Source organism: Peromyscus leucopus, chromosome 10, assembly GCF_004664715.2.
Source record: "Peromyscus leucopus breed LL Stock chromosome 10, UCI_PerLeu_2.1, whole genome shotgun sequence".
Lineage (NCBI taxonomy): Eukaryota > Metazoa > Chordata > Mammalia > Rodentia > Cricetidae > Peromyscus > Peromyscus leucopus.
Genome location: NC_051071.1, coordinates 71,335,531 through 71,349,722, shown reverse-complemented (window position 1 = coordinate 71,349,722; position 14,192 = coordinate 71,335,531). Strand labels below are relative to the sequence as shown.

Below are 14,192 nucleotides of genomic sequence, written 5' to 3'. Positions count from 1 at the left end.
TGGCCAACACTTCACCAGTATGCTTGGGGGTAATTTGAATATAAAAACCCTAACAGAGTTAAAAACATGAAGACTAGGACACTAAATGCACTGGGAAGGGGACATTTGCTTTTTATATGAAAACCCATCCAAGGATGTTGACTTTCTGTTTTGAACTTCAGCTAAAAAAGTCACTTATTTGTTTGTTTGTTTGTTTGTTTATTTTGGTATATGCCTGAGAAAGTAAGGTAGTCCCCCTCCCCGATAACTGATTCAGGGATGAGGGGGTTTAAAAATGCATTTGAACCTGTGGGTAAATTAATATGTATAGAGTCTCCACAAGGTAAGCACCAGTATATCAATTTATCAAAGCCTACAACTGTGTGGAGGTGGAATTGTGACCTTACCAGGTGAATTTTTCATCCCCCCCTATCATTATTTGTTGTAAGTGGTGAATTTAGAGCAGATGATAGAGAACCTGGAAAATGATTTCATAATTTCATGAAGCAAGAAGGTCAGAAAAAGAGATTAACCTAGCCATACAAGTGCATCTGACTTACAGCTCTAGAATACGCACTTTAGAGACAAGGAGCCCAGTAAAGCTAAAGCTGCAGAAAAGTCGCGAATGTGCCCATGACCAAATATGTTCTTCTACCCACACATGGCTTGGTCAAAAGAGGATAAACATATTAATGTTTTTAAGTGCTTGAACAATAGTCAACCCATTTGATAGTGTTTAAATGAAAGAGAAAAGAAAAAGATGGTAAAAACAAGGGAGCCACGGGTACAAGTAGCATTAAAGATATTCACATATATAACTGCATTATTCCAAAACTCCTGAAAGCCAAATAAAGGAATAATATCAAAACCAGCAAGAAATAATTACAGGTCACAGGGTTATAATAGTTTAACATCTGTCTTCTCATCTGTCATCTCACTATTAATGGAGAAAGATTTTTTTTTTTTTTTTTTTTTTTTTTTTTTTTTTTTTTGGTTTTTTCCAGACAGGGTTTCTCTGTGAAGCTTTGCGCCTTTCCTGGAGCTCACTTGGTAGCCCAGGCTGGCCTCGAACTCACAGAGATCCGCCTGGCTCTGCCTCCCGAGTGCTGGGATTAAAGGCGTGCGCCACCACGCCTGGCTGAGAAAGATTTTAATGGAGCAAAATTTTTTCAAACTCTGAAAATAAAAGTCAGGTTTAAATTCTATATTATTCAGTAAATTGCACCTTAAGATAAGACATATTAAGTCTAAGACATATTAAATGAATGGGAAATTCAAAAGAAACAGCAGATGATGGACCTGTGCATAAGAATCACATATTTGACAAAAGATTAGTGTCCAGAATAAACAAAACCTAAAGAAAGAAAAAAAGAAACTAGATTGTAGAGATAATGTTTCCAGTTGAATCTCAGGTTGATTTCTCATTATTGTAAGACTCAAATGTTGTCTCTTCAACAATATAGGGTCTTACTTTTGAGTTCTGAAGGTAAGACAGGCAGCCAAGAGCAGTGGCAATGCTGTATACTGTTCACATAGATGGATGAAGTCTATGGAACCTCCTAACAAAAACATTCAAAAAGAGGTAACAATTATCAGGCAATGGTCTTTTTATTTGATATGCTAGGATATCAGTGTGTAACTTCATTTAAATTCTTTTTATTTATTTTGGAAGGTTCTACAGTAATAGGATTCATATAACTTCTTCAAATATAACTAGTTTTATTTATTCATCCCTATAACCCCATACCTTGCCCTCCCAGCCCACACACTGTTTAAAACTTCTTGTATCATTGTTCTTCTTCCCCATTTCATACCACTTGTTTTCTATCTTACTTCCCATGAAATCATACCTTCTTCCATTACTAGTTTTCTGACTGTTGTGAGTCCTCTAATTCAATGACCATTTATCTAAAGATTCAAGCTAGCATCCATATATGAGAGAGCATGCAATGTTTTTCTTTCTCAATCTGGTTCTCCTCACTCTGAATGATTGTTTCCAGTTCAATATGAGTTCCCACCTCTATCTGAGGAAGTATTAGAAATTAGTGGCTACTAGGGAAGGGAAAAACAGCTTTGTTCAGGGATGCAGAGAAAACAGAACAATGGTTTTATTTAATGATGGATTCTGTATGCTTGTAGCTTGAGTTTTTCTGCCTTGCCCACAGTCAGGACAAATCTCTGTCACCCGCCAGTCCCACAGCCGCTCAGACCCAACCAAGTAAACACAGAGACTTATATTGCTTACAAACTGTATGGCCGTGGCAGGCTTCTTGTTAACTATTCTTATATCTTAAAGTAACGCATTTCTACAAATCTATACCTCGCCATGTGGCTGGTGGCTTATCGGCGTCTTCACATGCTGCTGGTCATGGCGGCGGCTGCAGCCAGTCCTTCTGCCTTCCTGTCCTTTTATTTCTCCTCTCTGTTAGTCCCGCCTATCCTTCCTGCCTAGCCACAGCCGATCAGGTTTTATTTATTGATCAATCAGAACAACTTGACATACAGACCATCCCCCAGCACAGCCAAGTGCAGACCATCTCAAATACCTGCACTCAGGCCCATGGTCCTAATCATCCTCTATACGGACCTGCTGGGTAACGCCACAAAGAACCCAAGAAGGGCTCCCACAGGACATACAGAACATCCCACAGCATATGCTATAATAGCAAACTTCTGGGAGGTGTGTACTTACTTGTGTAATACTGTTTGTGGAGGTAACTAATAATTCTCTTGACTGGATTTGAGGCCTGCTTCACAGGACAGAAATTATGAACTTAACTCAGATTAAGTTAATATTTAATTTGAACTGAATTGCATTAATTAGAATATACTTATTAAAAATATTTAATCAATGATTAAAATAACAATGTGACCTAAAATGCAATAGGCTTTTTCATTTTGATGGACTTTAAGGTTAGTTTAGTTTATAATTAATAAGAACATTCCTTTGAACATACATATGTATAATTTATATTAGTCTTCATAAAATTAGAAAATGAACCATGGGCTTACAGTTATATAGACAAATGTCATGATGTTGAACATATATGCCAGTGAAAATATTTATCTTAGGTTAGACATTTGGTACTCAAATACCCCCATCCAATGTTCATGTCAATTTTTGGTACTTAAAGAATGAAAAGGTCTTATCCTTATTGTCATTTTAAATATTGATGCAACTAATTAAATTTTTGATACTCTTTGGGAGGAAAATAAAATTACTATTTCATTTATCTTTTTCCCATTCACAAAAGATATTTGTGTCATATTGCAGATTTTTCACAAGCCATTTGAATTGTTTAAAAATATATTTACTTTTACTATTATGAGTTAATTTTTATTAAATATTAGAGGTATTAGTATTATAAACATACTATAATTGTTTAACAATAAGAATTGTTTCTTATTATGTATATATATAATTTTATATAAAGCATGTGCAAATAATTTCTAGAAACTATTGTTTTAGAAATTTGAGACTAGTGTTGAAAATATTGCACTGAAAGATAATTTTCCAACTATAATTCTTATATTTGTATTTTTGTGTCATATTTTATATTTTGAGAGTACAGATACATGAGTCTTTGTTCACTCAGGAAAACATAGCCAGGTTATTGCAATTGTTTTTTAAATGAATACACATGTGGCTACCAATATATAAAGGAACATAACAGACACAAAAAGTATATTTTCTTTTTTTAATTTTATTTTTGACATTATAAACTGAGTACAATAATTTCTCACTTTCTTTCCTCTCTCCAAACTCTCTCATATACCCCTCCCCTCTCTTCTTCAAATTTATGACCTCCTTTTTCACTAATTGCGAATGTAAAGATATATGTATATTTAATACAGACATATTTCTGAATGTAACCTGTTTAGTCTGTATAATGCTCCATGTATATATAATTTCAGGACTAACTGTTTGGCATTAGACAACCAACTGGTATCAACTGGTATGTTCTTCCCTAGGGAAGACCATCTCTCCTTTTCCCATCTTTGCTCGGTTGCCTATATTTTTTTTGTGTAGAGTTGAGACTTCATGGACTTTTCCCTATTTCCAATGGTGTCATCCTTGTTCAGTACATATTTTGGCAGTTGTATTGGTGAGACTTGATAGGCATAGCTTCTTACATCACAAGGAGACCCAGAGGATCAGGGAGTTACCTATGAGATTGTGACTTAAAAATACTCTTTTAAAAAGAATTTATTTAGATATTAGTTTATTTCTCTTGTAAATTTAATCATAATTTCTCTCAGTTTTTATTGGTCAATACAGTAATCATGAGTGGCATTTTTCATGTATCAAAATTTCCAAACAACACATTCATTGTTTCTCTTTATATTGAGTAGTATATCTAGTGCTAGTCTTATTTATAACTGCCTAAAACACAGCTATGTTTCCAGTATCCACAAAGATGCCTTTTTGCCTATTTGATTATAATCTAGATTATTCACTCTTCTCTATTACTGAAATAGGTTTTTCCTCCAGAAAGTATTCAGGCCAATTGGTAGGGAATAGTTCTTGAGTATCTGTGTTGTTCATTCTGTATAAATTCTACATGATTTACATTTTTTGTGGTGTATCTCAAAAATAAACTATTTTGACTTATTTTAAAAGTCTAATGTGCTTTCTCTCTCTCTTTCTCTCTCTCTTTCTCCTCTCTCTCTCTCTCTCTTTCTCTCTCTCTCTCTCTCTCTCTCTCTCTCTCTCTCCACACACACACACACACACACACACACCAGTGTAAAATTGTGTTCTCCTTATTGATATCTTATTTACTTAAATTATGGATGGAAGAATTTTGTGAATCTGTCTGAATAACTAATGATCTTAAGGTGGCACATTTTTCCAATGGAACACATTTTTAAAAAGAGCCAATGCTTTATAATAATGAACACAGCACAGCACATTCAATTATGGTCTAAATAGCTTTTCTCTTCTTTTACACCCATGTCTAGAGGATTATTGGAGCTGTGTTTCAAACAGTTACTCAAATTTTGCACAGCCTTCCAACAACATGTTATGGTTACTGAAGACAAGAGGCAATAATAGATTAATTCAGCAAGGGCTGAATATGTCATTAATAGCCATGCAATAGGCTTATCTGTGCCGACAAAGTGGCCCACTTTCATGTCTGTTCAATTAGAGATAATAGTTGAAGGCATTAATCACACATATTTTCAACAAAACTTTTCTCAGTTAAAGAAACCCTGCAAATGATGTGGTCCAATGCACATCCGCCTATTAGGGTTGCTATGACTATGGTGAGTCTGATCTCAAAGACAGGATACAATCAGGCTGGGGACAATGAGTGGATTTTCATATTTAATGGCCTTGGTTTTCAGCTTGGCACAGCAAACTGAATAGCAGTGACCCAAAGATGACCTTCTGTTTTTCTTCTTTGACTTGTCCCTAGGAATGACAAGGCTTGGGATCCTGGGAGCAATACAAAACAATCCGTGTCTCCATGCACAAGTGAAAATACCAGAGAAGGGTCTATTCCAGAAAGCTTCTGTGTTGTAACTAATATGGAAGAAACTTCTTGTTACTAATTTGCTCTTGTTTGGGAGTATTTCTGGGACAACAATAGGGGTGGGATCATCACTGTAAACAAAAGTCAGGGGGGCTGAATTTCTCTATCATTTTGTGTTCTTAGTCACATGACTTTATTTCTCCAGCTTTGGCTGTGCTCAGCTATATTTTAAAAAAGCTTTGGAACAAAATTATGTAAAGTAAATCAAAATATAAAATATGTTTTCCTTAACTTCATAACCTGGTATGCATAGCAAAAAGAAACTGGAGGCAAATAGGTTTCTTTTCTCATAGGTAACAATGAAATGCCATGTGGGAAATGCTTAACTAAATCTGATGTCAACCCTGGCCAAATAATATATAGTTATTCTTTCCTTTCTTTACACTGCATACATTTCTTTCTATTTGAGGAACTCAATTATTCTTATCTAAAGTTTCCCAGAAAATTTTTCTCAAGAAGATATTACATACTAATTATCCATCATTATGAATTGAATATTTTACATCCTGGTTTCATAATAGTTCTTATATCATTGACTGAACATCACCTTTGCATAAAAGCAAAGATGCATTGTTCACAAGCAATGGAATGTTAGTAAACATAAAGTTTTTAATATATGTGTGTGTGTGTGTGTGTGTGCAATTTCATATTCTGTTTTAAAATCACATACTTGTATATTATGTATTTAAATTTCAAGTACCGAGATTGAATTATATATTTAATTAGGTTAATGATAATTATTAGATACTATATATATATTTCTAAATTATATTTATAATATAAAATTTAAAGTATACAGTTATGTATATTTAGATAGATATGTATAATTAAAGAATATAGAAATCATTAAGTCATAAAACAGTTCTTAGATCGTGTAGGTGTTCAACAAAAGCAGATTACCATAGGAAGTTGATTAGGATGCAGCGAGAAAAATAAATCTGAGGAGATAAAGCAAAAACTATGAAATGTGCTTTGAAATCTCCTTAAGTTCTTTTAGTTTCACATGTTTCTTTGACACCAGCTTATACATTTATCACATCCTGGATACCACACTTTGATCTATTTTTATTTTTTGTCATACATTGCTTACATACCAGTTATGTCATTTGTTTTAATTTCTATTGTTGTTGTTGTTAGCTGTAATTTTACCACATTTTAACCCAGACTGAAAATTTTCATCATGTCAAAAGTAGTGTGATAATTATTGTATTTTGTACCTCTAAGGTTGACATTTTATCTTCTTGCTTATAACTAAAGTTAAACAAAGATATATAAATACATATGTAGAAATAGTTTATTTGGGGCTAATTATGAAAGAATTGGTAGTGTTATTGACTAACAGCTTGCTGTTAAGAAATAATGTAAAGAGGAAAGTTAAGATTATAAACAGTGGTCACAGAATAAAATTTGAAAAACGTAAGTACTTCAGTTTTCAGTTTGACTTTCTAGCTTTATTAGCTATTTAAGAATTTCATACATCACATTTTGTCCGTATTCATATATTCAAACTCTTCTATGATCTGTTCCTCCTTCCTCCTCACCCAACTATTTAACTTTGTGACATTTTCAAAGATCAAACATACAAGCAAGCAAGAAAAAAGTAAACTAAACAAATGAACTAAGAAAACATCAAAACCACTTGTATTTCCAAAATACTCTTGGATTTATTGTCTTATCAAGGGATGCTCTCTCAGAAAAAATGACTCAGCCTTTCTCAGAAGGTAATGATTGCTGATCAATCCATAGTTAAAGTGCAGAAACATACCCAATTTTTACTGTAATGTATGTGTGTATTTCTGCACAAATATGTAAAGACAATCTGATGAGTCTATTTTTCTTATTTTTGTGTATATGGTTTCAAGCTGACCACTTTCTATTGGACAACCAATTTGGGGCTCATCTCTGAGGGTTTCTTTCTTTGTTGTCATCAATTGCCTGAAGTTCCTGGTCTCGGGTGTGTGGTGCTGTGAGATTTTTTCCCCTTTCACATAAGCCTGTATATTACTATTGTCCTTATTCAGATCTTGTTTACTCAGCCATTTCTAAGAAAGATGTTTTTCTTATTTTCTTATATTCTGGTGTAGCATGAATTCTAATTGGTCTTAATAATAAATACCCAGAGCCAGATATTGGGGTAAATGTTAAAAGATCAGTAAAGGAGGCAGTCACTAGAGAGACTTCTACATTGAATCCTCAGCCTGAAAGAGGGCAAGGTCCTGTCGCCAAGAATCCTCAGACTGAATGCCTTGAGATCCTGTCTCTACCTCCCTAGTGCTGGGACTAAAGGTATGAGCAACCACCATTGCCTGCTCTGCTTCTCTTTTATGGTGGAGCAATCTTGTACAGCTCAGGGTACCCTTGAATTCATAGAGACCTGTCTGCCTCTGCCTATGCTTCTTAAGTGCTGTGATTAAAGGTGCGTGCCACCACTGCCTGGCCTCTATGGCTGACTAGTGGCTGGCTTTGTTCTCTGATCTTTAGGCAAGCTTTATTTTTCAGAGCATGCACAAAATATCACCACATTCTGGCTTTTACACTTTTCTAATCCCCTCTTCCATAGTGTTCCTCATCCAGAGATGTAGAAACTATGATGTAGATGTATCTACTCATTGAGGCTGGGCTCTCAAAAATGATTTATCTCTGGATTTTTCCTAGTTGTAGTTTTTGATATTTTTCATTTACTGATGAGGGGCAATAGTTACATCCATCTGTATAAACAAAAAATTAGAAAGTAGTAAGGAATTATGCTGGTTTATTAAAGTAGTGATAGTTGATTCTTTCTGAGAACAATGACCTCACTAGGCACAGGAAATTTTGCATGTTATTAGTGCCAAGAATTTCTTTCCTCTTGTTGAGTGGGCCTTAAATTCAATTATACTGCTATTGGTTACCATCAATATGTAAGTGACACTTATTAAGCTTTTATGTATTTCTTGCATGCTAGCCATTGTTGTAGTTTATAAGCGTCACAGCTGAGAAGGACTATGAATTGCTTCCTCTCTTGGTAGCTTGTATAGTATTTTCTGGGACCATGGAAGATGGACAACATCACAAGAAGCAAAATATAACAAGATCCCTACTAACAGACATGATAAATCTTTAGAATGGTTTGGTCAGGGCAATCCAAGTACTCTCCATACCTTCTAGACAATGACTGATGACCTGGTTGCCTTTCAGAGGTTGAAGGTAAATGCCTCTTGCTTAAGGTGCACAGTTAGACACAGAAGTTGGACCTGTAAAGCTGGATCTAACAACTTTCACTTTGAGAGGAGGACAAATATAAACGTGAGTGAAAACATTGTAAATGAATAACACACTTTTCTGAATATTGGTAGATAAAATGTAAAATGTTAAGTGCCACATTGTATATAACCTCCCAGGCAGAAGAGTGTGGAGAAATCATCAGACTTTCTATTGAACAAAAAAAGATAGGCAAAGTTGAACAAAAACAAATTGAAGCTCAAAAAGAGCTGCATTTCAGCATCTGTAGAACACATCAATTTCTTAAAGTGACTAGATACCACTACACTGATTACTGTGCTGTGTGAAAGAAGATGCCATTAACCAGGACATACAAATGTATTTAATGAGTATTGTCTTTGGAATTCAAAAAAAATTATTGATTATTAAATAGTAAAAAGATATATCTCTATAACAGAAACAAAATTTTGAACTGGCCAATAGAAACAGAAATGAACTGTTTATAACAAGATAGAGAACAAGACAAAATAATAGCTTAAAAGTTGGAATATTTACCCCTTCTACATTAATATGTCCATTGACATTACTATTGTCCTAGTCTTGATCATGCAGTCTTTTCTAGGAGGCACTGGGTCTCCACTGACTTCCTGGTATTCTGAATCTTATAATGATTTTCCCCCTCTTCTGTGAAGTTCTCTGAGCCATAAACGCACGATCTGGGATGGTGATGTCTTGTTGGAGCTATGCTCCCCATGATCTGTTGATCTCTGCATTATGTCCAGTTATGATTTTCTGTGATGGTTTCTGTTTGCTGTAGGAAGAAGATAATTTAATGAGGGCATGCAGTTACAATTTTTTGTGGATGTAAGGATAAGATGTAGAATGTAGTAAAAATTATACTGGTCTAGTAGTGTGATGGTAATAGACTCTAAGGTCTATGACCTCACTTGCCTAGGAAAGCTGACTAGGTACCAGTACCAGGCAAAAATTCCCTTATGTTGAGTGGTTCTTAAGTCCAATTAGACAGCTGATGGTTACTACCAGTATGTGTATATTTTACCATGCTGTTTTCATTGTTGTGGCTCATAAATGTTGTAGCTAAGTGATACTATTTAAATGCCTCCCTTCCTTGGCAGGTTGCATTGTATTTTCTGGTTCTATGGAAGCTGGACCACAGGAAGAGGTTTGTAGGTGAGATCCAGCTCTAGTCATCTCAGTCATTATCCTAAGGGTTCAGCTTGAGTAATATTGGGCCCACTCTCACTCAAATCTTATATACACACAAACAAGAAAGAATAGACTCAGCAGGTTATGTTTATATATTTAGGCAAATATAACACACATGCACATGTAGCAATAATAATCAATGAAATGGGCTATCCACTTGAGCATTGGAAGAGGAACATAGTAGGGACTGGATTGAGAAAAGGGAAGGGGGAAAGTGATGTAATTCCATTTCAATAAAGACATTTTTAAAGGATGGAATATTTTATCAAATTGTTTGGCTTTATAAAATATGAAATGGTAAAAGCTAAAGATAACATGCAATATTAAAAATACTAAGTGTAACTAAATGATTACTCATAGAAAAAGGAAATACTATTAATCACCTCAAAGAGTATAACTTTACTGAATCTCAGAGGTGGAGGTAAAAACCATAACACACAGCATGAATACAATGAGATAACCCAAGATAAACTCATCCAATACGATAAGAAGAAATATGAATGTGTGTATAAACATACATAGAATAAGAAAAGGAAGCCGGGTGGTGGTGGCGCACGCCTTTAATCCCAGCACTCGGGAGGCAGAGGCAGGCGGATCTCTGTGAGTTCGAGGTCAGCCTGGGCTACCAAGTGAGCTCCAGGAAAGGCGCAAAGCTACACAGAGAAACCCTGTCTCGAAAAACCAAAAAAAAAAAAAAAAAAAAAAAGAAAAGGAGAATGATGTTTCAAAAGTTAATCACATACTACACATATACGTATACACATATATGCATATAAATACACATACATATTACACTGGACTTGTAGAAGCTCTGGAATCTAACTTCTACAAGCCCAGTGTAAATTAAAAGTAAGAATACTCACAGTTAAACACACACAGTACAGTTCCTTAAAATTAAAGACAACTGGAAATTTTTGAAGCAGTCAGAGGAAAATGTATATCATGTTCAAAGATCATTATTGAATTATCAGAAAGGTTTTTCAATAAAAATACAGGGAAATCTAAAAACAATGAGATACAATTCCCTGGAGATAATAGGAAATAAATATTTGTTTAGAATTCATGATCAAAGACATATCCTCTACACCAATTTGAAATTCTACACTTCACACAATCATATCACACTAACTTCCACAAGACAATCTAAAACTAATTATATTGGTTGTAAGACTAACAGAAAATAACCCCACTTGGAAAGCTAAAGAATGAAGAAAAAGAGAGCAAGTAAATACTAATGAATAGTGATAAAACAAAGGAGTGTGGTGGCAGGAGATCTGTGGTTTCAGATTTCTCCTTCTTTCTCCTTCTTTCTCCTTCTTTCTTCTTTTTCTTCTTCTTCTTCTTCTTCTTCTTCTTCTTCTTCTTCTTCTTCTTCTTCTTCTTCTTCTTCTTCTTCTTCTTCTTCTTCTTCTTCTGCTTCTCCTCCTCCTTCTTCTTCTCTTCTCCTTCTCCATTTTCTTCTTATATTGAAAGTAGATTCTTCTCTCATCCCAATCACAGTTTCTCCTCCCTCCAATCCTTTCAGCTCCCCCAACTTCTTCTCTCCCCCTGATCCATTCCTTCTCCATTTCCCTTCAGAAAAGAGCAGATCCCCAAGAGACAACAACCAAGCAGGACAAAACAAGATACAGTAAGATAAGTCAAAAGCCCTCATATCTAGGAAGGACAAAGCAGCTCAACAGGAAGGAAAGAGTCCCAAGAACAGGCAAAAGAGTCAGAGACATACTTGCTCCCACTATTAGAAATCCAACAAAAAAACACCAAACTAACAGCCATGGGATCGGGTGCAGACCCATGCAGGCCCCTTGCTTGTGGCTTCAGTCTCTGTGAGCTCAGATGAGCCCTGCTTAGTTGATTGGGTGAGCCATGTTGTCTTGGTGTCCTCTATTCCCTCTGACTCCTACAATCTTCCCTCTCCCTCAAACACTTACTCCATCAAGGTCACACCTACCAATAGTGCTACTTCCTTTGGGGAGCATTTTCTTTCAAATTACCACACCTCATTAAGGGCCAGTTTCTATGAATGCCCTTCATCAAACACAAGGAATTAGAAACATTTCATCTAAAAATGTAGACCTATAATATGTGGGAAAATACAACCAGAGCAATTTATGTCCCGTGGTGAGCAGATCAGCTCAATTTAAGTGTCAAAGGAAGAGAAACTGTCTGATTCTCATGGTAAGACTTCTAGGCTCTGGTCCTTCAAAAGAAAGTGAATTATGAATAGTGTGAGATTTACAGTGTGGAAGATACAGCTTGGGTAGAAAAAAAAAGATTATTTATCTTTCTATTATTGAGTCTCTTTATGGATAAGACTATGCTACTATGGCATTGGAAGGTAGAGAGAGGCAAAGTAAAAGCCCTATACTTTTCCAGAAGTCATGCTGGAAATGTGGATTCTATAGCTGTCTAGAGCTAAGAAACAAAATGTTGCAATGGTTCCTGGGGTAAAATGCTAAGATATAGTCTCCAGTCCCTACAAACAAAGGGGAAGAAAATCCACAAATTGTCCAAAAGGGAGCAGAAAGCAGAGCAGTTGGGACTAAAAAGGACACCCTTGTTTGCCCTCCTCAGTACTGTCTTCAAATGCTGAAGAAATCTACACTGCACCTTGAATCACACTAGTAGAGTGTGATGTGTTGAGTCTGACAGTCTGCTGTCAAATTTGACAGGAAATAAAGCATGTAACTCTATTTCCTATTTGACCCCTTGTAAACATTTGACATCCAGAACCATAGATGACATAGTAGACTAGGATTTGTCACTCGGTGTCACTGTCCCTCTCCTCACATACAGACTGAGTCACATTAGTAAGGTGGCTTCCCTTCCAATGAGCAGCAGCTGATTTTAAGCTCTTTAGATAACTTTGTTAAGTTGCAGAATTCAAGAAGTTTCAAGGTTCCTCTGTATGATCTGGTTGCTCATAAAGATGAAGTTCTGTGTATGGTCTGGACAGACAAAGCAATCCATCTGAGAGGAAGAGTAGATAATAAGTTTTATTGCTGCAGATATTCACCTGCCACTTCTCATGTAGGGGGGCTTGAAAATTAATGATTGTTAAAACAAAGGGGAAAAAAGTGAGTGTAAATAGAAAATAAGTGAATGCAAGAAAACAAATATACCAAAACAAGGGGAAGACAATAATCCATATGTGAGTGTGTCTTTCATAAAAGTAAGTTAACAATAGGGATTGGGGAGATGGCCTAGATGATAAAGTATTTGTGGTCTAAGCATGGGGACCAGTGTTCAGATCTCTAGCATGAACATAAAAATGTGCTCAAAGAGCTGGAGACAGCAGTATTCTCTTGAATTTCATTGACCAAACTACCTGGGCAAATCATTAAATTCCAAATTTTTTCATAGTTAGGGTGGACATAGTACTTAAGGAAGATATCCAACATTGATCTCTGAACTCTACAAGTATGTACACATATAAGATGTAACTGAATGTCCTTTGAAATACCAAGTTCATGGCATGGTAGAAGTTTCTCAATTAGAACTGTTATCTTAGCAGTTAAGGCTGTTATTCAAGTTACCAAAAGTAGCATGATAGAGGCCTTGTGGTCTTTCTCCATCATATTAACAACTCAATTGTTCTTTTTTTTAAGTTCTTCTTTAGGCAGGCATGTGGATGTATGTAACAACAATTAACAAAAAAATTCGGCCAGGAATTTGAAAACGTACAAGAAGAGATATATGGGATGATTTGAGGGAGGAAAAGGAAGGAGAAAATGATATAATTAAATCTCAAGGTGAAGAACTATTTTTAAAGCAGCATATGACCTTAAAGATTGCAAAATATTTGCCTCATGAACAGAATTTCTCCCACTAGGAAGAACTGCATCAAATCATCTATACTATTACATCACCACAATTCTAAGAGCCATAATGATTTTTAATTTTAGGGCCACAGGACTGATTAATAGAGTTTCAATTCTTCATTAAAAATTGCGTTATAATCCGTATTATAAATCATCCCTGATAATACATATTACAGACATTACTTGGCCTTTTTATAAGGTTTTTTGGTTTGTAAGACAAAAGATAGAACAAAATACTTAGCCTATACATACAAGAAATCTGCATAAAAGTAGTGGGAAATTCTAATATTATTTTATAGGAAATCTTTGGACATTTAATATTTGTGTGAAGATCAATTATGACAGTCTAGTGTATAATTTGACCTTTATTTGGAGCAAATCTGTCACAGGCTGTCATTGATTACATGATAAGTTAAAAACATTCTGT

The 14,192-nt window shown here is 35.3% G+C and overlaps 1 pseudogene; it reads left to right on the top strand.

Annotated features, from left to right (window-relative positions):
* Window positions 1–8,666: 8,666 nt before the first annotated feature.
* On the top strand, window positions 8,667–12,537 carry LOC114689459 (annotated as a pseudogene).
* Window positions 12,538–14,192: the final 1,655 nt, after the last annotated feature.